We start from the raw sequence: 20,554 nt of genomic DNA, 5'->3' as shown, positions 1-20,554 counted from the left end.
AGTTAGTGTAGGTGATACCAAGAAGGTCCAGATCATCAAATAGGGGCTTTGTGAAGATGTTATACAAGGTAGGAAAGACGCAAGAACCCTGAGGCACTCTGCAAGAGAGGGATGAAGTCTGCGGCCACAGAGACTCTCAAGTCCTGTTGTTAAGAAAGGATTCAATCCATACTATGGCTTCTTTAGAAAAGTGAGCTGCCAACTCCAGATGCCTGCAAAGGACCCCATGATTCACAAGGTCGAAAGCAGCCAACAGGTCCAAGAGCAGGAGAAGGGCTGACTTCCCTTTTATGTATGAGCTTGTCAATTTGGGCTTTTAGGTCTAGTAAAGCTGTTTCAGTCCCATGCTGGGGCTGAAAGCCTGACTGGCGAGCACCCAGAAAGCGGTTGGATTCCAGGTGTTTCTATAATTTGTAAATAAGCAATTTTATCTATATTTTTCAGAAGTAAGGGCACTGTTGTGATTGGTCGGTAGTTTGTGGGGATGGCGGGGTCTAATGTCTTTTTCTAAGTAGTGGGAGCACCCATGATTCTTTTAGGTTACTTGGTATGGTGCCAGAAGAGAGTGAGGCATGGATAAGTTTTGTGATAAAGAAGGCCAGATCTCTGGCAGCGTCCTTTATCAGTTGGGCAGGGCATTGATCTCCCTGACAATTAGAAGGTTTGAGCGATTAGAATAATTTTTTGGGTCTCGATGGTGGTGACTTTGGAGAATTTAAAGTGTGGGGGGGCAAACTATATCTATAGGTGGTGTGGTGTAGAATTTATGGGGAAAGTATTCGTGGTTAGTAACACTTTTTTTTTTTTTTTTTGGCGATTTTAGCTTGTCAGGTCGAAACTTTTGTCAGATAATGCTTGCTGTATGTTAGAGCACCAAAGTCTCTCTTACGCAATTATCAGGTACTGGGATGGGGGCTTCTAATTCCTTCACAATAACAAAAAGTTACTTTATGCTTGAGTTGGCTTGTGCAATTCTGGTATTATAAGTTTCGCGTTTAGCTGCAATTATTTCACTTTTGTATAAGGCAGATATCGTATGGAGGTACATTTTATTTTCCTCGGAAGTTAGTAGTCTCCAGGCTACCTCGCATTGTCTTCTTTTAGCTCGTAATGTTTTCAGGTGTGGTGTGTACCATGCGTTAAGGTGGGCTTTAAGTTTGCTTATTCGCATTTTAAGAGGCGCGATTAAATCTAGTGAGGTAGACATGATTTTATTATACTCATTCACCAGAGCCTCGTGACCCAAATTTTCTGGCAGAGAGTTGAGAGTGGGGAGAATCGGAGGGAGTAAGTTATCGGGCTAGTGTTCTTTTTGTTCCTAGTTGGTATAGGTAGGGCAAGCTGGGTGGTGGTAGGGGTTTGTCGTTTAGTTGCTAGCGAGAATGTCACAAGGTGGTGATCTGTCCAGATTTGAGTGGAGATGGAGGAGATAGATAGATATAAGCATTACAATTGTAGTCTGCCACCCAATCACGTGTTCTCGCTTTGATATGGGTGGGCTGGAGCACTCTCTGAGTAAGGCCAAGGTCAGTTAGGATGTTGGCAACACTTGACGCGTGTGGGTCTTTAGGGTCATTGAAGCCAAGGTTGCTGCACCCTAGTAAAATTACTTTGGAAGAGTTTTTTTAGATAATTGGAAAAGATAGAAATATCCTCCTCAAATGTTCCAATAGGACCTGGGGGGGTCTGTAAATTAAGTAGATAGTGAGAGTCTGGATTTTGTTGATAGATAGTTTAGCTGTGAGATTTTCACATGATTTAATATCGAGGGAAGGTGCTAACCTTATCGAAAGATTAGATTTGGCAATGAGGGCTATACCTCCTCCGCGTGCTTCATTTCTATCGGCTCTTATGATGGTGTAACCATTGGGAATAGCCATCATGAGGGCGGGGCCTGCAGCAGCATGTAGCCAAGATTCAGTGATGGCCAAGAAGTCATCATTTTCAGATTGGATAAGGTCGGATATCTCAGTGGCGTGGGCAACCAACGATCTGGCGTTTATTAGGGCGCCTGTAAGGTTGGGGATCGTGCTAGGAGCTGTGCAAGGTATTCCTGTGGGCTGGACCTTGGATGTGGTAGTGTGAGTGCTGGGCCTATTAGGGATAGGGTCAGTACTTGTAGTTTTTTGGTTGATGCAGCAGTTGGTTTTCTGTTTGACTAGGTACATAGATCTAGTAGTAGTTTCATAAGGTTTTGTTAATCTAGAGCATAGTCTAGCGTTCCTGGTACTTTGAGATTAGGCGCGAAGTAGGGATACTTGATTGTACCATAGTGGATAAGTTGCCTACTTTCATGTAAGATGGATTTGGTAGGCCTCGGGGGGTGAGGAGGGCAAAACCAGGCAAGACCCACAAGGCTAATAAATGAGAATAGGAGACCAAGGGCGCAAATGAGATGACTAGTAGTCCGCATACTGGAGTAGGTGGGTGTAGTCTATAAGCAGACAAAACGAATGTAATCGCGCTTCTAAATTCGCTACGTAGGCTAAGCTGACAATAGTATGGCCATGGAAAATTGTTTGACTAAAGTAGTTTAGGCACAGGCAGTACCAATAGGGTGCTAATACAAATAACAGTCAAAAGCAGTACGAAATCAATAGGATGCTAATACAAATAACAGGCAAAAGCAGTGCAAAACCAATAGGATGATAATACAAATAACAGGCAAAAGCAGTATAAAACCAATAGGATGCTAATGCAAGTAGCAAATAGGCTGGACTGAGCATAGGCTAGGCTGAGTCAGTAGTCTAGGGTGGTTTGGGCTAAGCAGAGTGTCCCATTATATATTGTGAGATAGGATGGTCTGGCATTAGCACAATGAGTCATAGGATAGATTGGTAAGGCAGTAGGTTATAAATGCATTTAACCGGCTAGGCTAGTTTAATATTCACATGTTTAGGGTGAACCTGTGGACCAGAGGGGAATTTGGTGTGACCAGGCACTGGGGTCGCAGTAATGGTACAGGTTTGAACAATAGTGTGGCTTCACAAAGGGTGGCCTAGTGGTATAGTTTGGTATAGCGCAGTCTGAAATAAGATTGACAGTGTACTGGTAAAATAATCTAGCTTTCATTTCTGATTAGGCAAAATTTAAACAATGGCAAAGCATGAGGGCAGACCGGCAGCAAAACAGAGTTCGACAATCAATGTATATAAGCTCCAGATACGACGGCTAGAGGCCTGCAGGTGATAGGATCTGGATTGATTATATACTCTGTGAGTAATGTAGATGCCAAAAGGTATTGCAGGGCTGGGTCAGGAGCCGTAAGACAGTTTGTGAGGACCAGACAGTGTCAGAGTATGTTCGCTGAGTCTGCAATTGTTATACTGTAAGGGGGTTTGCCTTCCGCTCGTGTATGCAAATACATTGCTACGGCGAAGGAATAGCTTCGAGTTTATGGATTTTCTGGTTGGTGAGCGAAAAGGGGTTGGCCACGCCACGCTACATGCGCGTAACATATGCAGAACAGGCCTTTTCTTTAGAGGCCTTCTCTGAGGAAGGCCGGCTTCCGCGTGCCGGCGGGGGCCTTGTGGGTACGTTTAGAAGCTGTTGCTTGGCAACAGCAAGGGCAGCGTTGCTTTCGTGCCGAAAATCAGGTCGGCCATTTTGCGATCAGGCGTATGGCTCCGGTAGGTTAAACAGCTGATCACAAGCTACGAGCCTCTGCAACGCTGTAGCTCACCTGTGATGGTGGATATCAGCTGGGCGGGGTCTACAAATGCTACGGCGGCGGTCTGGGCGGCCTGGCCATCTGTTTCTGGTGCTGGATGGTCGTCAGGCAGCGCAGCTACTGCAGGCTGATGTGGCTGCTCGTGCTGGAAGGAGCAGTGGAGGGGCGGGCTCCTGCCCACTCCGAGGATCTGTCTGGTGTGAGGGGGTGGAGGGCGCAGAACAGGCCTTTTCTTCAGAGGCCTTCTCTGAGGAAGGCCGGCTTCCGCCTGCCGGCGGGGGCTTGTGGGTAAGTTTAGAAGCTGTTGCTTGGCAACAGCAAGGGCAGCCTTGCTTTCGTGCCGAAAATCAGGTCTGGCCCTAATCTTTTTATTCAAGATGTAAAGAAACAAATAATTTGAGCCTTTTTGATGTGCAAGCATGCCAGCTCTATGTAAAAAGGGGTATTGACACCATGTATGTAAATAACGCAAGGTAATACTAACCCAGTGCAATATCCAAGTTATGCCTTACTGCTTTCTCTCCTTTTGTTTTGGGTTATTTCCACACAACATTTCAACCTGTGTTTCATTTTCTTAAATAGTTAAACTATTCTTCTTTTATTCACCAGTCTTCTGTTAAGCACTTCAGAGCTCAATTTAACGTTAACTTCTTGATCTGCTCTGAAATGCAGAACGAGCACTATATTATGATTTGAGAAGAACAAAACCGGGGATTTCATGAGTCTACAACTCAATGGAGGTTAAAAGTGTGCTAATTTGAACTCATTAGAGCAGAGGACGTTTTCTATCTGAAAATCCAAAATAGTCCAGGCTTATTTCTGCACGGTTATCACATTCTCAATCTTACTATCAAAAGGAGTAAAAGTGTTAAGTTGCAAGCTACTAGCCAGGCATTAAACAGTCACTCTCCCCACCCCCCTTGGTTCTCCACACACCGCACACCATTTCATACTCTGCAAGAGTCAACTATCACTCGCCAGGATAATTGCAAACTTTCTTTAACTACAGGCATATCCTCTGCAATCGATAGGACCATTAGATCATGCACTACACTCTCTATTTAAAAACGTTAAATACACTCACTAATGCACGGCTCACTTAAAGGAACAATTCCTTTCCTTGCTCCTCCATTCCCTCTTTCCTTCTCTGCCCCAGCATTCCCTCTACTTGACCAGCCCCTGGTCCTAGCACATCTGTCGGGTGGCTTGACACCCCAGATCTTCAGATCCCAGTTCCATTTTTGCAGGCTTGATATCTTATAAGTGCCAACCGGGGAAAGCTTACATATGTCCAGTGTCACTCAAGCACATCATGAACCATTCACACAACCATGCACTGTCTACAGTTTGATTAATTTCTGCAAAACACTGCAACATGCCGACAACAATAATGCTCTAATTTCCAGAGCAGGGATCCCTTGCCTCTTTTTCTGAAAAGTGCTTTAGTCGATCATCTACTTTACACTTCATGCATTCACACTTGCACTATCATATTTCCACTTTCCTAATTCCATTCTTAGCCTGTTCTCTATCACCCATCTTTGTACATTTTCTGTTTTTACTTCGATTCCCCATTCTCACCTTCTCCCACAGATCAAGGTCTAGCTCCCCCCGGGTTGGGGGGCGGGTGGATGGGATACAATACAGCACCTCTTCGGACAAGCTCTAGTGGTGTGAGACCACTCTGGTGATAATCCTCGTGGTACAGATACTCATTAATAAAACCTAATACTTCGAGTTTTAATGAGGGAACTGGGGATTTTTGTATATTGGTTTCTTAATATATATTGTAGAGTGTCGTTGGGGAAAGATGGATCCCTTTTCTAGGGTTTCAACGAAGTGCTAGATTTTTAAAGAAGTATTTTATTTCATAATAACATAGCTTTGTAAGTCTTGCCATGACCTTTTGGTAGTGCTAAGCGGTTGGGAGGTGCAAAACCCCACCTATTAGTGCTTTGTGGCCTTTCAAATGCTACTAGTACAACCCTCCCTTCCAAACTGACTTGTGTGTGGGGGTTAATCAAAATACAATTATTGGAGCAAATTGTAACTTTCCTTCTCAATAAGGTTGGTATGGAAAGGGAATACAAAACTGGCGGTTGTCACCCACGTAGGAAAATACACTTGGCCACGTTTCCTGAACTGCAAGATCAGCGTTGCATACCACCAACTGAAACATGTTTTTCTTCCACAGAGCCGTTTCCACCCACGATCAGACACCACGACTCTACAGCAGTGGTTCACAAAGCATGTCCAAGACTTGTTGGGGCAAGATGAGCATGTATGGCACTCACTGGGATTTGTGAAGAGCAGAGCCTTAACATGCCATACACCGATCTAAGTGTTGATATGAAAACCGTGCAGCAACACGCCTGAAACGGTATGAAACAAAATCCCTGGTACACTTGTAAAATGCACAGGGGATAATTCGCAAAGATTTGTGTAACATGAGTAACTCTGATATCCATCCTCTGACCTTGTGCCTGATTTACAAACCGTAAAATGTGACCAAATCTAGAGAGTTCTTAAAGATGCCCATGTGCAAATGTGATTCACAACGATTTTCTTTAGTGCGTCTCATCTGATGTGGCAGGCATCGGCAGATTTGAAGCAGTTTTAGGCTTTGTGATTTTGGACATCTGCTTATTTCCTCCAGCGCAAATCTTTAAGAATCGGGCAACAAGTGTTTTCCTCCTCTGCATTCGAAGACCAGCATTCAAATATAGTTATCGTGGGGTGTTTAGAAAATGTCTTTGTATATTTGAGAACGTGCTGAACCCGTTTGCTTCGTTCTCCATTGTGAGACTGTCAATGTTTTAGACACACAATACACAAGTACTTTTATAGATGGGGAATATTGTCAGACTTGTATGCGTGCAGTTCTCGCATATATATGCGTTGGTTTTCTGCAGAGTTGTCTTCCTAAAACCTTGAATGTGTTTTCTGTCAAACGAGCCGTACACAGCATCTACATAGGGTGAACTTGGGTGTTAACCAGTCTTTTTAGTATTCCACAATCAAATATGCTCCAATGCATATTTTAACGTGGCTCAAGAACAAAAAGATGATCAGTTACTCCATGTGCATACACATTCTTCCTGTTGCACAATGAAGCCTGTCTTACAGGTTCCCATGTATCCTGCTTTTCATTAGTGTAAAATGCCCCTCTGAAACTGAATGTTTCATTGCAGCTTTTAATCATTTTCATTCCTTTCTTATACCTGTTATAAAGACCCAAAACAGAGAACTCTTTATTTGCAGTGTAAACGAACAAAGTGCTTTTTAGCACTGCTTAACAGCAACGAACATGGAAAATACTTAGGTACATAGTTACATTACATTACACAGATAAAGCAGAGGTGTCTTACTTGGTGGAGCATACATACGCATGCTCTTTTGGTGACAATTGTATTAGTACACTTGTCCTTTAAGGCATGTTCTGATTTGAGATAAATTAGCAGTTGTGCACATAATTTGGGACGGGAGGATAGCTCTGTGGCAATGCACGGGTCTTGGAAGCAAGACCACGCTGAGCATACACGGGTTTGAATCCCGGACGCACCCTTTAAGGGGAAAAAAAAGATATAATCACGAGCGCGTTATAAATGAAACTAGAGCCTAGATACCTATGGGCGCTGTAAATAAGTGCAAAAAATAAATGATAAATAAAATAAATCCTATTCTATAGGCTGGGCCCAAGAACCATATTTAGCACCTTACCTCACTCCCCAGGATCTGGGACCTACAAGCAAGTATGTATGGATGCAAAAAAAGAGCTTGGGGAGTGTATTTTCTTTTGTATTCCTGAACATACATTTTCTAGCTGTCTTTCAATGCTATCTGTGTCCTTTCCAGTCTGTTATGAAACAGTATTGTAAAGAACGTAATTGACAACAATTATACTGCTCCTGGTTTAAACAGTTACATATGACAGTTTTCTTACAAATGCCAGCACTGGATGACCTACTAGATAAGGGAACCCTCATGGAGTGTGCAGTGGTGCCTGGCCAACAGGGCAATGTGGCAGTGGACTACATTTCCCAGAACATCGGGTAGTCTACCACACATCCCCGTTCAGGTGGTGTCACGCTCCGACACCGACATTAGACTGTAGAGAAAGTAGAAGACTTTGGGGAGAGGGCAGAAAACACCAAGTACCAGGCCTCTGCAGCTTGCTCTTGGGCTGTGCCTTTGCTTCACTACTGACCTTTGGTAGGATTGTCCTATATTCCTGTACTGGCTTTGGTTCCTCCCTTCCTACACCAAACGTTTGCGCCTCTTAATGCATCATTCGAGAGGATTGGGTCCTCCGACGTATTCCATATCTATGACAGTAATCACCACAGCTGTGCTGCTTTGGAAAATCTTTCGGCGTTTGCGTCCTGCGTCGATGACATTGATACGCCGTCCTCGAGGGCCTCCATTGAGCCGACGTCACCGGATGTTATAAGTAGGACGCACGACACCCGTAGCCTCAGTTGCATTTTTTCCGCAAATGTGTTCGCTTCGGAGATCTCGGCGCGCCTCGATTCAACTGAATCCTGTTCTTTCGGTTCTTCGAACCTGTTTCTTCAATTGCTATCGAATATGATGTCTTCGGCTTCTTCCACCCCGCAGTCCGGGTTTAAGAAGTGTCGGGTGTGCGGGTCCAAGATGTCCCTCACGGATACGCACGACGCTTGCCTCTGGTGCCTCGGGGAGGACCATGATACGGACGACTGTGTCGACTGCCAGTCGCTCACTTCGAAGGCCTTGCGGGAGCGTAAGAAGAAGCTGTTGGTCGGTAAGGTGGCCAAGCCCCAGAAGTCACGTTCCACTGGTCTTTCGATGGACGATTCGAGGGGCAACTCTCTGCATCGTCGTTGTGAGTCTGGGAGTTCTCGGTCTGGGAGTCGGTCCCGCCATTCCTCTGCCTCTTGGAGGCACTCTAGGAAGCTCCATCACAGGTCGCCTTCCCCGTCTTCTTCCGAGGACTCCGCCCGTAGGCGGGTAGCTTGTCCCAACAAGCACTCCACTCCGGAGGAATGGGATTCGTTCCAAAAGGAGATGTTGGCGATTTCTCAATCGCAGGGCTCCGGTCCGGCCACACCGTCTGAGGACGCCGGTCGAGGCCGTGCTAGAGACCCTGCTCGTCCGCATTCGGGCTCGAGCAGTCGTCGCGACCACCGGGCGCCTTCGAGGTCCTGGTCGGACAAGGATGGTCGCTCTAGGCATGCCCGTTGCAGGTTCCGGCCCTCAACGCCATCGAGACCGCGAGACTCTGTGAAGTCTTCGAAGAAGACATTGACGCCGGCGGTGCCGAGGTCGTCGACGGACTCTCTCGAGGCCCCACCTCTGAGAAAGCCATCGACGCCTAGGCTGTCAAGACACGCTCGGGGCTCCGCCCTCGAGGCCTGTGTCATAGATTCCATCACCGTCAACGCCCATTCCGTCGACGCCCTCGACGCCTTTCGAGGCAGCCTTATCGGAGGTACCCCGTGGCACGCCCAAGAAAGGCGATGGCTAAGGCTAAACATGTCTGTGCCTTTTTCTGTACCCTCTTTCCAGCCTCGAGATTATATTTCTGAGGTGGATGAGGGGTCTGAGGAAGGTGAGGTTCCTGCATTGATTCCTGGTGACATTGTTTCCGGTCACAGTCAACTTGAGGACCTGCGTCAGTCACTGCATGACGCCAGTGGCCTAGACACCTCTCCAGAGGTGGAGTTTGGTAGGCTGGAGCTTGGCACACATGCCGAATCTTCATATCGGCGCCACATGTCGAGGGTCACTGAATACCTGGGTTGGTCTGCTCCCCCCACCCCCTCGCGGGGATTTTCAGCAGGATGACCTGACTGATATCCTGGACCAAGGTCCTCCAACTGACCCGGTGCTGCCATTCCATATGTCCTTGCAGAGAAGGGTTGCTGCGGCTTGGACTGCTCCGGACAGTCTTCCGGCAGTGAGCAAGTCCTTGCCGAGGAAATATCGCCCAGCCAGTGGCGACCCCTGCTACTTGACGACGCACCCTACTCCGGAGAGTTTGGTGGTGCAGGCGGCTACGCCCCCGCAAAGCAGGCATCGTACCCTACCATCCGTCCTGATCGGGACGACAAACGTTTTGACGGCTGGGCAAAGAAGGTATTTCCTTCTGGGGGGTATGGTGCTTCAAGCTGCCAACTCCGTTTGTGCCTTGTCTCGTTTCACGCACACTCTGTGGAACTTTATTTCCCTAGCGGCTGATCATATTCCCAAAGGGGAGGAACGGGATGGTTTCCTTGCTATCGTGCAGGATGGCAAGGATGCCATGTGTGAATCTGTTCAGTCGGGTCTGGACATGGTTGATTGCGTCAGCCGGTCCATGGCGGCGAGCACCGTAATGCGCAGGTTTGCGTGGTTGCGGAAGTCGGGGTTTGCTCCGGATGTGCAAGCCCAGTTCCTCAACATGCCCTTTGATGGTGACCATCTTTTTGGCAGCAAGGCTGACGAGAGTCTTGAGAGGTTACAGACCTCCAAAGCTGCAGCGAAATCGTTGGGCGCTGCAGTTCGCCAACCTCCACCTTTTCGTCCTAGGGGACAGCAATGGAGAGGAGGTTCCTTTCGATATTAATCGTCCTTTAGTAAATCAAAAGGAGCTGCAAGTCAAAGGGGCAACCGTAGGGGTGCCAGAGGTGGAAAACAAGATACTCGAGGTGCCAAGGCCGTGCGTGCCGTTGCCTCTTTGCCCTCAGGCACTGCCGCAGCCCCTTCAGCTCAGTCATGAGGCCCATGCTTCTCCGGTTGGGGGCAAAGGCTGGCGCAGCATCTCGTAGAATGGCGTGCCATTACTTCAGATGTGTGGGTTCTGGAGATCATAGCCCACGGCTACTGTCTTCCTTTCCGGCAGAGGCCTCACGACAATCCACCAGGGTCCTCTCTTTGAAGAGTCTGGATCCGCCTCTTGTGCAGGAAATTCAATCCCTGCTGGAGAAAGGCGCCATAGAACTGGTGCCTGTAGCAGAGAGGAACGAGGGATGGTATTCCCCTTATTTTTTGATTTCGAAGAAAGACGGAGGATTGAGACCCATCATGGACTTGCGCGGTTTGAACAAGCTCCTCAGGAAGGACAAGTTCAAGATGGTTACTCTTTCTCAAGTCCTCCAGGCCCTTCAACTTCAGGACTGGTTGGTGTCTCTCGACCTCAAGGACGCTTATTTTCATGTGCTGATCCATCCAAAGCACAAGAAGTACCTGAGGTTCGTGGATGGGGACTCGCACTTTGTTTCGGGTCCTGCCGTTCGGATTGACCTCCGCCCGAGGGTCTTCACCAAGCTCATGGTAGTGGTGGCAGCGCATCTCAGGAAAGGGGGGGATTCACGTCTACCCCTACCTGGATGATTGGTTGATCAGGGCGCGCTCTCCCGAGCAAGTCCTGGATCATCTGTCCATCACCTGCCACTCCCTCCACAAGCTGGGCTTCTCCCTCAATTTAAAGAAGCCCCATTTGACCCAACTCAGAGGCTCCAGTACATCGGAGCAGTGCTCGACACGTCCCTGGGGCAGTGTTTTCCTCCCCAGGTGAGGGCTCATCACATTCAGCAGATGGTACAAAAGTTCCAACATGCCCAGAGTCTCCCTGCGTTCGAGTTCTTGAGATTGCTCGGCCTCATGGCATCCTACATTCTTCTGGTGCCAGAGGTCAGGTTGCGGATGAGATTTTTGCAATGGGCACTCAAGCTCCTGTGGTCTCAGTCCTCCGGCAGGATGTCAGACCCCGTTCAGGTGCCATCCTCAGTCACCCAGGACCTTCTGTGGTGGGCCGACGAAGGCAATCTGATGAGGAGGGGGGCTCCATTTTGGCTGGCCTGGCTGGAGGTGACGATCATGACGGACGCATCCCTCATGGGATGGGGAGCCCATGCCAACGAGCTGACAATCAGCGGTCGTTGGTCTCCGTCGGAGTCCAGACTCAATATCAATCTGTTTGAGCTGAGGGCCGTCAGGCTTGCCCTGAAGGCTTTTCTGCTGACTGAGCGAGGAAAGAATGTCCTGATCCTGATGGACAACACAGTGGCTATGCACTACCTCAACAAAAATGGGGGGGGGGGGTCACTTTCTCTGTGCAGGGAGGCGATGCAGCTCTGGTTCTGGGCCATCCATCAGGAACTTTCGATCTCGGCAGTTCATCTGGTCGGAGACAACAACGAGACGGCAGACTCTCTGAGCAGGCAGAGCGCGATCTATCATGAGTCGGAGTTGGCTCAGGAGATTCTCCTGGAGATCTTCGCCCTTTGGGGGACCCCTCAAGTGGATCTCTTCGCCTCCAGTGTCAACCGGAAGTGCGAAAGGTTTTGCTCGCGGGAATTTCCTCCAAGAGGAGCCTTAGGAGACGCGTTCGTGGTGGAGTGGTCCTTCCCACTGCTGTACGCGTTTCCTCCTGTCCCCGTCATCCCGCAGGTGCTGCGGAGGTTAGGTTCCCGGATGATCCTCATTGCTCCAGCTTGGGCCAGGAGGGAGTGGTACCCAGACCTTCTCGACTTCCCTCCACGTCGTCTTCCCTACCGAGACGATCTGCTCTCAAGGGAGGGGGGGGGGTCAGGTTCTCCATCCAGAGGTCAGATCCCTCCACCTTCATGCTTGGCTTCTGAAAGGTTGAGGTATAAGGATTGGGACCTCCCTGAAGACGTGATGGAGGTGTTGCTTTTGGCCAGACGGCCGGCAACTAAGTCCTTGTACTGTTGCCATTGGAGAAAGTTCTGCGACTGGTGCAGGGTTAAGAATGTGGATCTTTTTTCATGTGACATTCCTGTAGTTCTGTATTTTTTGCTTTCTTTAGCCCACAGGGGCTTGCCAGTGGGTACCATTAAAGGTTACCTGGCAGCGCTTTCCATATTTAAGCGCTCGTCGGAGGAGTGTTCTTATTTTAAAATTCCTTTAATTTCTCAGTTTCTGAAAGGGCTCACTAATGTGTTCCCTCCATCACCTTTCCAGGTGCCCGGTTGGGATTTGAACATTGTTCTCAAGTTTCTAATGGGTGCTCCGTTTGAGCCTTTGCATTCTTGTCCTTTGAGACTGTTAACCCTTAAAACTGTATTTTTAGTTGCGGTCACTTCCGCTTGCAGAGTGAGTGAGTTTACCGGCACTTTCAGTTAAACCACCCTTCACTGTGTTCCATAAGGACAGGGTTGTCCTTCGAGTTCATCCTTCCTTTCTTCCGAATGTGGTGTTGGGATTTCATTTGAGCCAGAAGGTTGTTCTTCTGGCATTTTATCCTCCTCCGCATCCTGGTAAGGACGAGGAGAGGCTCCATAGGTTAGATCCTAGGAAAGCTTTAAGTTTCTACATTTCACGCATGTCGTGGGTCAGAGTGGACGATCGGCTCTTTATTGGTTATGCTGGAAGACATTTGGGACAACCTGTGACTAAGCTGACTTTGTCTAGATGGATTATCTTGGCAATTTCTGAATGTTACCGCCTGGTGGGTAAGGATCCTCCTGTAGGCTTACGGGCCCATTCGACTAGGGGTATGGCTGCCTCTACTGCCCTGCAGAGGGGTGTTCCTATTCGTAACATCTGTGATGCAGCCACTTGGGGTTCGGTCCATACTTTTGTACATCACTACTCCCTTGATTATATCCATGGGCAGGATCTGGCCTTTGGCAAGGCGGTCCTTTACTCTGCAATTTGATTGGGCATTCTAAATTTGTATATTCTAAATTCTTTTCCCACCTCCTTACGTTGGTACTGCTTTGGGAGTGTGTCATAGATATGGAATACGTCGGAGGACCCAATCCCCTCGAAGAACAAGTTACTCGCTTACCTGGTAACGTTCTTTCGATGGGATGGTCCGACGACGTATTCCATATCGCTCCCTCCCTGCCTTCCCCGCTACAGAATTTCTTATGCGATTGCAGCTTACATTTCCGCAAGGCTTTCTGTGGTCATATTGGCAGTAGATTGGTGCCACACATTCTGGGAAAAAACTACAACTGAGGCTACAGGCGTTGTGCGTCCTACTTATAACATCCAGTGACGTTGGCTCGATGGAGACACTCGAGGACGGCGTATCGACGTCATCGACGCAGGAGCAGATGCCGAAAGATTTTCCGAAGCAGCACAGCTGTGGTGATTACTGTCATAGATATGGAATACGTTGTCGGACCATCCCATCGAAAGAACGTTACCAGGTAAGAGAGTAACTTGTTCTTCTACCTGATTTTGTCCCCCCCCACACCCCCGCCCCCCACAACCCACAATTCCCTCAAGTAGCATCCTTTCTGGACTCCATCTGTATACTAGTTTCTGTCCACATTTTGTTGGCATAGGCACAACGATGGGACTATTTTTATATTGTTCTCGTGTCTTTGTTGGTCCACATCTTCCTTCCTTCCCCCTCCCCACCGCAACCCTACAGCTACTGTGAACATTATCGCCCTGCTATTTTGTAACTCTCTTTAGCCCTTTTGATTGCCCTTTGTTTCCTTTTGTCAGAGTAGTTTATTGTCTGGTGTATACTTCTCAGTGCATTATCCTTTCTTCCCCTTCAGTGTAGGGAGCCCTGCAGTGAGTGGCCTGTCCTTCCGACTCTTCAGACGAGTTCCTGTGGCCGATACTAATGTTTTCCCGCTAGGCAGTGTAGACAGGAGGGTTTGTGGGTGTTTTCACAGACACACAACCGGGGGTCCACTTAAAGTTTGAAGTGGTAGTACTGTCTCCGTATTTTTCTTTTTTATTTGCAAGTGCAATACATTTTCAGAGTGAAAAAGTAATTCCCATTCCCAATGAGTATTTTTTTTAGTTGAGAAAACCTATTTTAATGTATAATTATTTGTACCTACGAATTCTTGCAAATTAAAATATGTATTTTTACCCGAAAGATCCTGCCAGATCTAAAGGGTAAAAGAGCAGAGCACCTTCCTGTGGCACTGTGACCTGTGTGGGAATAAGCAGCAGCTAGGCTATGTTCATTGCTTCATAATTTTTATTGGAAGTATTCTTGCTTACTTTGTTTTTGTTGGGAGTATTTTCATTTTTTATGGAGTAAATGTGGCTGTTAAGCTGCTTGCATCTTCGGCTGCAATCAGCTACTAATACTGCCAATGAGCCTGTGCATGCGTACTAGCATTATTAAGAGTGGCACTGCTACCTATAGAATATCTAGTCATGTAAATAGAACCATACATTTACCATCTTGAAGGTACACTATGGTTCCAGATGGGACAATGCAAATTATCTGCACTGTAGAATCCATTTCCTGCTAATTTCAATTGCATCTGGAAATTATGGGAAGTTTTTCTAATGTGAGGAATTGTACTTCTGTCAGTTACATATTAAAACGATACACACAGAAAGCTCATGTACTCACTCACTTTATGATGGAATTTGTATAGGTTTGAAAGCCCAGTGCAATAAAGCCCTGTTTTTAAAAGTCTACTGCAATGAAGTCAATTGTACCTTTTAAAACGCACATTTTTTTTATTTCCAGAAAATTTGATGTTCATTCCCATGAGGCAAGGATGTTCACTGATAATTGCGCCAAAGACCCTTTAAAGTCTTTCTGTAAAATAATTTTGATATGCTTTACATGCATTGGGTTCATGTACCCCTCTCGTCTCTACCAAGGGGAAACGCACAAGGGTAGGCGGGAAAGGAGGACTGCTCAGGGTCCTACAAACCCTATTTCATCTTTTATTTTATTTCACATGTTTGTGTAATATTGAAAATAATGCTGAAAACCCACCAAGGCCACACATCTAGAAAAGGTATATCAACCCATTCTTAGTAGATGACCTCAATAGGCATTCTGAATCTCTTAAGTTAATTATGGGACATACTTCTCTCGTTTTTTCAAAAAACTTGTTCTAATGGATTGTGTCCTATCACGGATTCCTTATCTTTGATATATTTGCATACTGCTTTGCAGTCTCATAAAATAGACAGCTGAGGATGGTGTGCAGCATTGAGTCGATGTCCATCGACAGTTACCATTCACATGTTTGGTTTTGACGTTGATGACAGTATAAATAGCACACATTGTGACCGTTGCCGATAACTCTCGGCGCAGGGGAATTTAAGCTTCACGGACACACTGTAATATGCTGTGTACCTGTTACACTGCACTTTCCCTGTTCTTGCTTCATCTGCTTTCCTGTTCCCTTGTTCTTGCTGGAGACCTCCCTCTTTCTGATCCTTGGCCCCTTCCTGGGTCTGCCTTCTTCTGGCTTTCCCCAGCCCTGTCTGTTTCCTAGTCTGGTCTCCCTGTCCTGCAATTTCTTGCCTGTTCTTATTGCCTGTGGTTTTGTTACACGTATCTAGCTGGAGACCACCTTGTACATGTACCCCAGCTGTTGGCTGCGTACCAACCTTCTGCTGCTGACTTTATACCATCATCCCAGCTATTAGGTTTGTTTTCCTAAAGTCCACTTGAGGTAAGACTTCATAAAACTATATCTTGGCATACAGGACCCCAACACTTAGTATAAGGCTGTACTAATCTAGGAACCTTGGTAGAGTGGCAGAGCAGTCAGGCTTATTATAGGAGGAAGATGTGAGCTTGTAGGTAAGTACACTGAACCCAGTTAGTACAATACCCCAAAGAAACACTTGCAAAGATAATGTTATGTTAATATATTGTAAGTGATATCAATCCGGCACTTCACCTAAATCAACACCTAGCGTGTAATGCACAACTGAAATCCTTATTTATTTATGTCTAAAAGTTATTTTATTCTGAACGATGTACCACTCGTATCACACCCCTCTCCTGGAACCCCCTCCGCCCGGTCACACTGAACGAAGGATCAGGCTGGTTTGCAAAGTTAAAATATTTATTTATGTATTTACAATTCAATCACACTATGTTTTAATGGGTACACAATAATCACCAATGGGGTGATGTAACACTAAATAATCTAAAATAAATAACTAAATAAGCAGTGTGGTTACTGTTTCCCCCTGCACACCCCTCAACCGGCAATGTAAAGAGATAGGAGGAGAGAGCAGGTATTCAGGAATGGCAGAATTCCAACAAAATAACAATCCCAATTCCCCCCAGAAAACACAAGAGAAAAACTGAATTGATTGGCAAGCTGTCAAAATGGTTTTTAAAGTTATCTAGAGAATGGATTGGATAAAACACTAAATATGGGCTAAATTGCTGAAATTGTTTAAATTCTTATGAGAGCCGCTTTGGATAGTTGCACATAAACACTAGCAATGAATTGATACTAAGGAACAATGTGAAATCTTAAAACTGAGGTCGGAAGCAATCAAAAGCTGTATTACACGTGTCAGAATTTCCCTAAACGAAAATGTGCGGCAAACTTTTCAGCACACGGTAATCGCGAGAACCGTATTGATTTGGGATGCGGTTTTAGGTTCTATGGAAAGCTGAGGATGTTGGCTACAAGCAGAAGGGTATAACGTTTCATACTTCTGGAATAAATACATTTGGTGTAAAACCACCTTTTCCGCCGTTTCCTTCTAGAACATGTCACACGGTTTTGCTGCCTCTTAAAATGTACAGTCAGAATTTAGAAATACAAATATGTGATTTTTGTATTTTAAACAATTTTAAGTGGTAAGTTTTATATGTATTTAAACAAAATGTTCTTTGTGAATGTCCAGCCACAAATGGTTGTTTGTCTCCGCCTCCTTCTGCCTCTCTGCAGTTCAGAAGCAGTCTCCTCCCATTTCCTCCTGGGCCCAGGCTATTTCTGACCCTTCACACTTGGCATTCCTTTGAGCTGGACGAAGTCCATTGTCTCCTTCTGGCTTCCCAGCAATTGGCACCTCCCCGTGAGTTTCAGCTGGGGAGGTGTTTGTGGGGAGGGTTTATGGGGGGGGGGGTGAGGGAGGTGTGTCCTCCTTCTGGGAAGAAACCTGCCTTTCAAGTTCTTGCAGCTAAACCATGGGGTTAACAATTACAACATAGGTTACTCTCAGTAACATGCCATTTACATAGCAAACATTTGCTTTCAGCTTATACATTTTTAAGGTTAATCAGGCAGGCTTCTAACAGCTGTTCAGGCGGCCGCAGGTACTGCATCCAGATTTTGACAGATTCCACAGGCCGGCAACTTTGGCTGTGGATGTCTTTATGACAAATGCAGCTTTTCAGGATATTGTAATATCCCAAATATTTCTTAAGTGACGTAGCACCCAGCAAGAATATTGGATGTTTGAGGGTGTTTTGTACTGGCATTCTGCAGTTTCAGCAACCAGGAAAAAAGGATTTAAAAGCTAGATTTTAGATTTCTTTCAGCAAAGCACTGCTTTTCCCTCTCTGCTCCATTTTTACTTCTTGTGAAGTCCAGTGACATGTTTCAGGAGTCGGATCTCTGTTCCACCACTGACAACATGCATGGCAGATTTGGCAGCCATCTTTTTGTGTTGCAAAGCACAATTTTCAGTGGTTTTGGCGCGCACAAGGGTTTTGCTGCCATTTTAGGATTTCTGGCACCATCAGAACACAGGAGTGCCGCATGGCAGAGCAAAAGTGTGACCCACAATACATCCCACAGAACCCCCGCCTCAGAGTCGACTTAAGTTTAACCGCCCGTCAAGGGGAAGTAGGGAGATTGGGATGTTCTTTCTTTTTGGTTCAGATGGAGAAAGTCGTCTGCTTCTTCCATCAGTGCTGGATCGACATGCTCTCCTCCCCGTTTCTGGATGGGAGTATGGAGCAATACTCCGGGCCCCTTGGGTCTTTCCTCCCGGTCCCCGAGTGATCCTCCTTGGTACTTAGAATCCTTGGTTTCAGTGCTATGAAACAGAACAGAGCATGGTTATGGAATTTTTCCCACTACTATTCATGTAGTGGGGCAGATGCATACATTGAATACTGTTTACAATACCCCCCGTCTGTAATTCACAATGATTTTGACAGGTGGAATGGTTTTAACAGTTGTATTTTCTAGGGATCCGGAATGTCCCCCTCTGGGTCTCCGCATGGCTCCTCTATTTGCCACAGAGTATGCCTGGGATGGCAACACTTCAGCTGGTTAATGTGGACCCACTTGTCTTCCCCTTCTGCCAAACTGCCCTTGGGGATGCGGATTTTGTAGGCGACTGGTGAGATTCTATCTACAATTTCAAACTAGGGAGAAATTTGCACTGTTTGGCCTGGTTCCTTTGGAAATTGTACAAGTAGACCCGGTCTCCTACTTGGTATTCTTTTTTAGTTGTCTTAAGGTCATAGTGGGTCTTCATACTGTCTGCAGATCTTTCTAGATTCCGCTGAGCATAGGCAAAAGCATGTTGAAGGTGTTTTCTTAGATTCTCAACATACTTGTGAGTTGTGGAGGCATTCATCAAGGTCTGCTCTTGGGTTCTGTAGAGCAGAAGCTGGGGAAGCACCATCCTTTGTCCAGTCATCAGCTCAAACGGAAACCTCTTTGTTGCAGAAGGGGTAGATCTGATGGCCATCAGGACAAGAGGTAATCGAATGTCCCAACTTGGCCCAGAATCTGCCACAAACTTTTTTAATATGCTCATAATTGTCTTGTTGTATCTCTCAACTCCACCACTAGAGGCTGGCTGGTAGGCAATGTGTAGTTTCCTTTTGACCCCAAGTATCTCCCACATCTTTGTCATCACTTCTCTAATGAAATGGCTACCTCGGTCTGACTCAATCTTTGGGGTAGTCCAAAATGCGAGAAGATGTGATTGATCATCAGGGCAGCTGCTGTTTCTGCCTTGCAATTTGGGGCCGGTAGACATTCCACCCATTTAGTGAACAAGCATGTCACGGTCAACATGTACTTGTTCCCCTTAGAGGAGTGAATCACGGGCTCGATAAAATCGACTTGTAAATCTGACCAAGGCAGTGTCATCCCCCTCTTTTGGAGGGGAGCACAGTGTGTGAGTGATGTTGGCTGAAATTGTGCACACACAAGACACCCCTTCAAGTATTGGTCGAGGTCCTGCCCCATGTGTGGCCAGCATGCAACCTCTCACAAGATTTCTAGTGTCGTATGAAACCCCCTATGACCATCTGTGGCCGCATCATGGCCGTGACTTAGCATCAGGCTTCGGAATGAGGTAGGGACCACCCACTGGTCATGGCCACCTATGGATCTCCTCACCAGCAAACCATCTTGGATTTGGAACATTTTTGGACATCTCATCAAGACTCTGAGGTCCTATTTCCCTATGTAATTGGTATCCGTCAGGGGAAAGTTCTCGGGGTCCTCAAGGTGTTGATAAAACTTACCAATTATTGGATCCCCTTTTTGAGCCGTAATCAAATTAGCATCTCGGGTCTCCTTACTCCATTGTGCAGTTGAGAGTTCATTGTGAGCATTTGTCTGGGACCTAGTGTTAGCAGTGACCTGGATTTCCCCCAACAGGGACTCTATCTCAAGTAGATCCCCTTGGATGGCTCCGGTTTTGGCCAGCTGATCAGGTAGGTAATTTCCAGTTTTGTCTGGTCCCTCTTCTTTAGAATGACCCTTGATCTTTTTCCAGTAGATGGACGTCCCATTCGAGGTGACCAGATCATCAATATTTTGGATTAATTTTCCATTTTTCAATGGTTTATTATTAGCACATAGCATGCCTCTGGCTTTCCAGTTAACCAGGTGCTCCACGAACCCATTCCGTACATAATCCGAATCAGTAATTATGACCAGTTCGTGGATTTGGTGTTGGACAGCAGTGAGGATGGCTTGATGCACAGCCATCAACTCTGCCACTTGACTATTTCGGGGACTGATTTTTGTACACAGCGGAGGGTTCTGGGGCATCATTCACCAATGCATTTCCTATGCCGGCCACCAGTTCTTTTTCCCCCGTTGTCAGCATGGTAGGAGCATCCATCCACATAGACAGTGGGCATTCCCATACACTGGTCTTCTTCAGAGACTTTGTGTGGGGAATTAAGGTATGCCTCCATGTTGTCCTTGATTTTAAGACTTTCGTCCTCAAGTT

At 46.5% G+C, this 20,554-nt stretch overlaps 1 protein-coding gene across 12 annotated transcripts in view; it reads left to right on the top strand.

The window, feature by feature from the left end:
- The window catches only part of BMAL1 (basic helix-loop-helix ARNT like 1), a 989,350-nt gene that overhangs the window by 89,258 nt on the left and 879,538 nt on the right, over positions 1–20,554 (top strand). For 10 of the 12 annotated variants that reach the window (XM_069623618.1, XM_069623625.1, XM_069623624.1 and 7 more), the window contains exon 2: positions 5,865–6,050. The exons of the other annotated variants lie outside the window; for them this stretch is intronic. The gene's annotated coding sequence lies outside the window, so the exon portion shown is untranslated. The remainder of the gene's footprint in view (positions 1–5,864; positions 6,051–20,554) is intronic. 12 annotated transcript variants of the gene reach the window in all.

Source organism: Ambystoma mexicanum, chromosome 11, assembly GCF_040938575.1.
Source record: "Ambystoma mexicanum isolate Mex_15411 chromosome 11, UKY_AmexF1_1, whole genome shotgun sequence".
In the NCBI taxonomy this organism is placed as follows: Eukaryota; Metazoa; Chordata; class Amphibia; order Caudata; family Ambystomatidae; genus Ambystoma; species Ambystoma mexicanum.
Note: the sequence above shows the minus strand (reverse complement) of the source record. Positions and strands in the feature narration are given on the sequence as shown.